Source organism: Moschus berezovskii, chromosome 1 (genome assembly GCF_049115385.1).
Source record: "Moschus berezovskii isolate FMDL1 chromosome 1, NW_MosBer_1.0, whole genome shotgun sequence".
Taxonomy (NCBI): domain Eukaryota; kingdom Metazoa; phylum Chordata; class Mammalia; order Artiodactyla; family Moschidae; genus Moschus; species Moschus berezovskii.
This window is the reverse complement of record NC_142460.1, coordinates 145,171,099-145,180,238: the sequence shown is the minus strand read 5'-3', so window position 1 is coordinate 145,180,238 and position 9,140 is coordinate 145,171,099. Positions and strand designations below refer to the sequence as shown.

Here is a 9,140-nt window from a genome sequence, read left to right as displayed (position 1 = left end):
ATCAATGCTTTGTAAAATTCAGTTGAGAAGCTAAACACTGATGATAACTTTTGGTGGTGGTGACAACTTTGGAAACAAGTTTGGAAAAGATTGCAGATGATTTTATTAAAAATCAATAATCAGCTTTATCATGAGAAATACATTTTTCAGAAAATAACCAGACAAAATTGACTGACAAACAGCTTTAAGAATATAAATATTTTCCAGAATAATTATTCTGTTTGCTGTTTTTAATGCTTAAACAAGAAATGTAAAACTATTTTTCCCTTTTGCTTCAATTACAGTTTAAAATTTTTGAAGAATTTAATTTTTAAAAGCTGTTTTGAACAGAATTATTTATAGGTCCATCAATGTAATAAAAAATAGTCTGCAAATAAATATATTAAATAATACATAACTTTACATTTTAGTATACTGTTTTACTTTTAAAGAGTCACAGTTTAATAATACAATTTATAGTCCCCTAACCTTACTAGATAACATTAAATTACTCTGTAGATTGGTGCAACAGATTTATTCCTTGTCAGCAATTGGTATGATTACTTTAAAAGTTGCCAAGCTAATGAATGAAAATTGGATAGAGGATGTATCAGATATTAAACTGATAAGAACAGATACTACACTTGATCTTAGACAAAAGGCTGAGAAGCGATTGAAAATTGGAACTTTATGTAGCTCTAAGTTGTATCTTTCTAATTACTAGTGTGTTATAACATCTTTTCATGTTTAGTAGTCAAAAGTTTTCTCTTTTTAAGTATATATCCTCTTTTTTCTCTTATGTAAGATACCTTTTATTCTTGTTTATTTTTAAGAATTACTCTGATATTTTTTTAATATTGTTACTTTTTCTATGTATATTATAATAGTGTTTATCTGAAGTTTCATAGATATCCAAGAGAAATTTCGGAACGCATGGTATGAAGGTTTCTACAAAGCCAACTCAGAAGTCATTTTGAGGGTATAATTCTAACTTTAAATGAATTAAAGTGTTTTGCCATTTCAGCAAAATATTTTTAAAGATACTCATTAAAAAACTCCAAAATTTTTTTTTGGAGGCTTAAACAAAGTGCCTGCCAATGTAAGAAATGCAAGAGATGCCAGTTCAATCCATGGGTCAGAAAGATCCCCTGGGGTAGGAAATGACAACACACTCCAGTGGGTTGGAGCGGAGTGAAAGAAACCCACTTTTGACACAGGAGCCTAATGGACTACCATCCATGGGGTTGCAAAGAGTTGGAGCTGACTTAGTGAGTAAATAACAACAATAAAGGATACATTTAAATAGCTATTTCAACAAAACACCCTACTCTTACAGGAAAAGAAAAAGAAAAACCTACTTGTTAACTACATAGCTCCTAGATGGTCCAATAAATATTTCACAATTGTCTTTTTGGTAATCAATAACCTCTCAACATATTTGTTAAAAATACAGGTTCTACAAGTTTCACTTCAGATCACAGGGTTAGAATGTCCAAGGAAAGTACCTCGAACTCTGGATTTTTAAAAAGACTCAAGTAATTCTTATCTTTCAGAAAGTTTGAGCAACTGTGCTCTGACACACTAGCAAAAACAACAAAAACAGTTGAAAGTAAGTTTAAAGTCAGAAAAATGTATCTTCTTCCTACCCCTAGCCTTCCCAGACCTTCTGCCTTCATATTCTTTCTCTATCTTGACAAATAATACTTCATCCATCCAGCATTTCATGAGTCAGAAACCTATAGGTTTGTAACTTAGCAAACAATAAGAAACATATTGCTGAATATTTTCCTTGGGTACACAAAATTTCTGGCTATATACTCATGTGTCAATTAATGCTGATTTCTTGCTGTAAAATAGCAGTAGTTAACAAAAGTATTTCACCACTGTGGCAAAATAACCTCTGTAAATGTTCCACTGCCACAAAAATTATATTGAAAACCTGGAGACTGACATTTTGAACTTCAGGTATTCTTGAACTATGGGAAAGCAGGTTGAGATGTCAGAGGTTATAATGAGAAGAGTTCTTATTTTTATTAATTTCTAAATTGTTTTGTGTTAAGGTAGATGTACAGGTATGGGATGAACATTGAAGAAGTAGTTAAAAAGTGTAAAAGTTTTGGTGAGATTACACATGGAAATTTAGACTTTGGCTCAACTGGGAGATTTTGAAGAAAGGATATTTCTGATTCTTCATTGATTGTTGAGAAGGCTCTTATGGGGAGTCACCTTAACATTTTGGAAATAAGTCAATTTTGTAGCCAGACAATGGATTTTGAGAAGTTTGCTAACTATTTTAAGTCTCAGATTTGAGGCTTGTGAAATGGGGTTAAAATATATATATATTACCTGAGAGTATGGTTATAAAATTATATGATAAAGTAATGGCAATTGATGGTGATTACAGCCATGAAATTAAAAGATGCTTACTCCTTGGAAGGAAAGTTGTGACCAACCTAGATAACATATTAAAAAGCAGAGACATTACTTTGCCAACAAAGTTTCATCTAGTCAAGGCTATGGTTTTTCCAGTGGTCATGTATGGATGTGAGAGTTGGACTATAAAGAAAGCTGAGCACAGAAGAATTGATGCTTTTGAACTGTAATGTTGGAGAAGGCTCTTGAGAGTCCCTTGGACTGCAAGGAGATCCAACCAGTCCATCCTAAAGGAGATCAAAGTTTCACTGGGAGGACTGATGCTGAAGCTACAACTCCAATACTTTGGCCACCTGATGCGAAGAGCTGACTTATTTGAAAAGACCCTAATGCTGGGAGGGATTGGGGGCAGGAGGAAAAGGGGATGACAGAGGATGAGATGGCTGGATAGCATCGCCGACTTGATGGACATGAGTTGGGTAAACTCCGGGAGTTGGTGATGTACAGGAAGGCCTGGCATGCTGCAATTCATGGGGTCACAAAGAGCTGGACACGACTGAGCGACTGAACTGAACTGAACTGAACTGAATTATATTTGCCCTGTGCTTTTCCCTGAAATAAAGACCCAATTTAAATTAGTTACTCTGTATGGGTTGGTGTGGGTATTTTTGAGAAACACCTTCCTGGTGATGAAGAAAAGAATATTCTGGCAAAGTAGTATACTTACTCCAATATTGACTTTTCGGAGATCCAGATATTATGTGAAGAAATTGATGTGACTTGTAAAACAAAAACCGGATAATTGTAGATCATTTAGGAAGCAGTCATTATTTACTGTGTTTATATAAATTTTAGGGCACAGAGCTAGAACTGAGGGGTTCAGCAAGAAGGAGAAAGAACCCCTAAGAAAAGGTTGCCCAGGGATTATTTCTTTCAATTTTTAGCTTGAAATACTGGGTGTATGGTGCTGGTCATTCCTGAGCTAGAGGAATATCATAGAAGGAACCATGTTTTGTGGGCAAAATAAAAGATTTCATTTTGATGTGTAGATATGTAACATAAAAAGTTGAATGTGTCCCATTTGACAGTCAAAGATCTTTCACTTGTACACCCATGCTGATTCATGTCAATGTATGGCAAAAACCACAACAGTATTGTAAAGTAATTAGCCTCCAGTTAACCTAAATTAATTAAAAAAAAAAGATCTGTCCTGGAGATGTGAATTTGTTTAGTGGTCAGCATAGAAGTGGTATTTAAAGACTTGAAAATGCGTGTACCTTGAACCAAGCACAGTTAAGGCCTGAACAACCCCAGGCGTTTGTCAACTTTGATAGACGAGCCAAAGAAATACATATAAAGTTTATGTTAAAATTAATGGGGAAAAGACAGATTACTTAGAGATATTGAGACAACTAGCTATTAGCTAGCAAATTGCAGAAATAATAAAATTGTATAGAATATATTTGATCAGTATTCAAATGTAAACAGTGAAGTCACTCACATGCTAGATGTAAATGTAGAAACTACTAAGAGGCTTCCCCAGTGGTTCAGTGGCCTACCTGCTGTGCAGGAGACTCAGGAAATGTAGGTTTGATCCCTGGGTTGGGAAGATCCCTTGGTGGAGGGCATGGCAACCCACTCTAGTATTCTTGTAGTGAAAATCCCATGGACAAAGGAGCCTGGTAAGCTACAGTCTATGGGGTTGCAAAGAATCAGACATGACTAAAATGACTGAGCACACACCCATAAATTATTTTAGTGGCAATATTTTATAAGCAAACATTAAATAATTTTTCTAAGTTCTATTAGCTGATGTTTTTTCTGTATCCTTTTCTTTTCTATTTGTATGTCAGTTTAACTCACCCAAGAGTGACTTCTCTTAACCCAGTTATTTTTTTTAATTTAATATTCCCACTCTGTTTTAATACATGCAATATCAGGTTTCTCAGTAGAGAAGAAATATAGAATTTGGGTTGTTAATGTTGAAAACTCCTTGCTTTTTAGATCTGGCCTTCTGAAACTTGGTTTATTTAGGGCCTGGTGGGCTGCCGTCTATGGGGTCACACAGAGTCGGACACGACTGAAGTGACTTAGCAGCAGCAGCAGCATCAGACCTTGATTTTTCAGGTTTCTGTGATTGCTTCTCCAAAATAATCAGTGTCTGAAGGTGACGACTCCAATAAATGTAAAATTATGCAGGCTTTTAAGAAAATTAAGTGTAAAAGAATTCAATACTCTTGAATTTGAGGCTTTAATAGCATTGTTTTTATCTGAGTCCTCTATGCACTTGGCCCAGAATTTCAATGTTTTGCCCCCTCAGACCACATATTACAACTATGAACATTGTTGAGCTTGAGACTCTTAACTATAGATATAGAGATTTCAGAATAACCTTCAAAAATTAAAGTCATTCTGTGAGCTATCAACATGGAATTTCATTAGAACAAAATGGTGGTTTAGTTAACTTTTCCCTTGGTGTCCTTTGTTGATCTTCTTCCAGGTGTTGTCCACTTTTCCTGGGCTTTACATGCCTGCTTGTGACCCATCATGAATGTATAGAATGGGTGAGGTCATGAGGTTGTTTCTGTCTAATAAAGACTTCTTTATCATTACATGATGTATATCTCTATTTAGGTTTCCTTTTATTGTGTCTTTCTTTTTTTTTAAACTGAAGTATTTGAGCTTCCCTGGTGGCTCAGACAGAAAAGAATCTTCCTGTAATGCAGGAGACCTGGGTTCAGTCCCTGGGTTGAGAAGATCCCCTGGAAGAGGAAACAGCAACCCACTCCAGTATTCTTTCCTGGAGAATCCCATGGATGTAGGAGCCTGGGAGGCTACAGTTCATGGAGTTCAAGGAGTTGGAACACAAGTGAGTGACTAACACTTTAAACACTTTTGATAGCTGATTTACAGTATTGTGTTGGATTCTGGTATACAAAAAAAATGATTCAATTATGCATACATATATATTCTTTTTCATTATGTTATTACTAGATATTGAATATAGTTCCCTGTACTATGTAGGAGGAACGTGCTATTTATTTTATATTTACTAGTTTGTATCAGCCGGGCGTGCTGCAGTCCATGGGGTTGCAAAGAATTGGACATGACTGAATGGCTGAACTGAACCGATCAGTTGATCCCATTATTATGTCTTTTAAAAAAGTTAAATGATTTTCTTTGAAAGTAAAGTGTAATTTTGCTATATTTTTTCCTATATACCTGATAATTTATTTTTGTAAATACTATCAATTAAATTTAAATTTTCTAGTTATTTTTGATACTGTAATTAAAATTAGTATTTAGTAATCATAAGTTCATTGAACTCTTAAACTAATAATTTATCTTCATTTCTTTGGACTTTTATAAATTATCATATCTTCTGCAAATAATGTTTATTTTCTTTTCTATAACTTTTTACCAAATATTTTAATGTCGTATTCATTAGGAGCTTCAAAACAAGATTTAGTAGAAATATACCAGGAATCTGCACTTTATCCAATAATTTTTGAAGAACTTAAAGCTTCATCATAAAGGTGATATTTGATATTTTCTGTGAGATTGTGGAAGAAAGATCTAATAAAATTAAGGAAATGCTCATCTAGTCCTGGTTTGCTAAGGTTGTTTTATATTTTTATTGCAGTAAGTCTTTTTTTTACTTTTTAGATTCCATGTTAAGTGATAACATATACTATTTGCCTTTCTCTGGTGTGACTTATTTCACTAAGCATAATATCCTCCAAATTCATTTGAGTTGTTGCAAATGGCAAAAATAATCTTTGTTATCCACTTTTCTTGTAATGGTTGCTTAGGTTGCTTCCATATAAAGCTATTATAAATAATGCTGCTCTAAGCATTGGAGAAGAAATGCAAAAAAGCAAAATGGCTGTCTGAGGAGGCCTTACAAATAGCTGTGAAAAGAAGAGAAGTGAAAAGTAAAGGAGGAAAGGAAATATATAAGCATCTGAATACAGAGTTCCAAAGAATAGCAAGGAGAGATAAGAAAGCCTTCCTCAGCGATCAATGCAAAGAAATAGAGGAAAACAACAGAATAGGAAAAACAAGAGATCTTTTCAGGAAAATTAGAGATATCAAGGGAACATTTCATTTAAAGATGGGCTTGATAAAGGACAGAAATGGTATGGACCTAACAGAAGCAGAAGATATTAAGAAGAGGTGGCAAGAATACACAGAAGAACTGTACAAAAAAGATCTTCACAACAAAGATAATCACGATGGGTGATCACTGACCTAGAGCCAGACATCTTGGAATGTGAAGTCAAGTGGGCCTTAGAGAGCATCACGACGAACAAAGCTAGTAGAGGTGATGGAATTCCAATTGAGCTATTTCAAATCCTGAAAGATGATGCTGTGAAAGTGTTGCACTCAATATGTCAGCAAATTTGGAAAATTCAGCAATGGCCACAGGACTGGAAAAGGTCAGTCTTCATTCCAATCCCAAAGAAAAGGAATGCCAAAGAATGCTCAAACTACCGCACAATTGCACTCATCTCACACGCTAGTAAAGTCATGCTCAAAATTCTCCAAGCTAGGCTTCAGCAATATGTGAATCGTGAACTTCCAGATGTTCAAGCAGGTTTTAGAAAAGGCAGAGGCACCAGAGATCAAATTGTCAACATCCGCTGGATCATGGAGAAAGCAAGAGAATTACAGAAAAACATCTATTTCTGCTTCATTGACTATGCCAAGGCCTTTGACTGTGTGGATCACAATAAACTGTGGAAAATTCTGAAAGAAATGGGAATACCAGACCACCTGACCTGCCTCTTGAGAAACCTGTATTCAGGTCAGGAAGCAACGTTTAGAACTGGACATGGAACAACAGACTGGTTCCAAATAGGAAAAGGAGTACGTCAAGGTTGTATATTGTCACCCTGCTTATTTAACTTATATGCAGAGTACATCATAAGGAACGCTGGGCTGGAAGAAGCACAAGCTGGAATCAAGATTGCCGGGAGAAATATCAATAAACTCAGATATGCAGATGACACCCCCTTATGGCAGAAAGTGAAGAGGAACTCAAAGGCCTCTTGATGAAAGTGAAAGAGGAAAGTGAAAATGTTGGCTTGAAGCTCAACATCCAGAAAAAGAAGATCATGGCATCTGGTCCCATCACTTCATGGGAAATAGATGGGGAAACAGTGGAAACCGTGTCAGACTTTATTTTTTTGGGCTCCAAAATCACTGCAGATGCTGATTGCAGCCATGAAATTAAAAGACGCTTGCTCCTTGGAAGGAAAGTTATGACCAGCCTAGATAGCATATTAAAAAGCAGAGACATTACTTTGCCAACCAAGGTCCGTCTAGTCAAGGCTATGGTTTTTCCCGTGGTCATGTATGGATGTGAGAGTTGGACTGTGAAGAAAGCTGATCACCGAAGAATTGATGCTTTTGAACTGTGGTGCTGGAGAAGACTCTTGAGAGTCCCTTGGACTGCAAGGAGATCCAACAAGTCCATTCTCGAGGAGATCAATCCTGGGTGTTCATTGGAAGGACTGATGCTAAAGCGGAAACTGCAATACTTTGGCCACCTCATGCGAAGAGCTGAATCACTGGAAAAGACTCTGATGCTGGGAGTAATTGCGGGTAGGAGGAGACGGGGACGACAGAGAATGAGGTGGCTGGAATGCATCACCGACTCGATGGACATGAGTTTGAGTGAACTCCGGGAGTTGGTGATGGACAGGGAGGCCTGGCGTGCTGTGATTCATGGGGTCGCTAAGAGTCGGACATGACTGAGCGACTGAACTGAACTGAACTGAAGCATTGGAGTGTGTATGTATCTTTTCAAATTAGGGATTTTGTTTTCTTCAGATGTATATGGAAAACTGTAATTGCTGTATCACATGGTAGTTCTAGTTTTAGTTTTTTAAGGAAACTTCATACTGTTTCCCACAGTGGCTGCACCAATTTACATTTCCACCAACAGTATGCAAGTGATTCCTTTTCTTCCCATCCAGACAGCATTTGTTATTTGTGGTCTTTTTGATGATAGCCATTCTGACAAGTGTGAGGTGATATATTATTGTGGGTTTGATTTGCATTTCTGTGATGATAGGTGACGTTGAGTATCTTTTCATGTGCCTGTTGGCCATCTGTATGTCTTCTTTGGAAAAAATGCCTAATTCAGTTATTTGCTCATTTTTATTTAGATTGTTTGATTTTTTTGATATTGAGTTGTATGAGCTGTTTACATATTTTGGATATTAACTCTTTATTGGTTATATAATTTATAAATATTTTCTCATACTCAATAGGTTTTCTTTATTTTGTTGATTGTTTCCTTCGCTGTGCAAAAGCTTTTAAGTTTAATTAGGTCCTATTTATTTGTTTCTACTTTTATTTTCTTTGCCTTAGGACACAGATCCAAAAAGTACTTTATGTCAAAGAATCTTCTAGTTGTGATTTCTTAGGAGTTTTTGACTCCTGGTCTTAAATTTAGATCTTTAATACATTTTGAGTTTATTTTTGTATATGGTGTGAGGTAATGTTCTAATTTTATACATAGTTTCCCAGGGCACCACTTACTAAAGAAACTGTTTGCTCCATTGTATGTTCTTGCCTCATTGACAGAGATTAATCGACCATGAGTGCATGGTTTTATTTCTGGGCTTTCTATTCTGTTCCACTGATCTATTTTTTTGTACCAGAATCCTACAGTTTTGATTCCTATGTCTTTGCACTTTTCTGAAGTTAGAGATTGCTATACCTTTACTCCAGCTCTGTTCTTCTTTCTCAGGATTTTTTTTTTTTTTTTGTCTATTCAA

At 35.8% G+C, this 9,140-nt stretch overlaps 1 non-coding gene across 1 annotated transcript; it reads right to left on the bottom strand.

Annotated features, from left to right (window-relative positions):
* Positions 1 to 457: 457 nt before the first annotated feature.
* LOC129553899 (U2 spliceosomal RNA) lies at positions 458 to 653 on the bottom strand. Its single transcript, XR_008685537.1, has one exon. It is a non-coding gene; the product is annotated as a U2 spliceosomal RNA (small nuclear RNA).
* Positions 654 to 9,140: the final 8,487 nt, after the last annotated feature.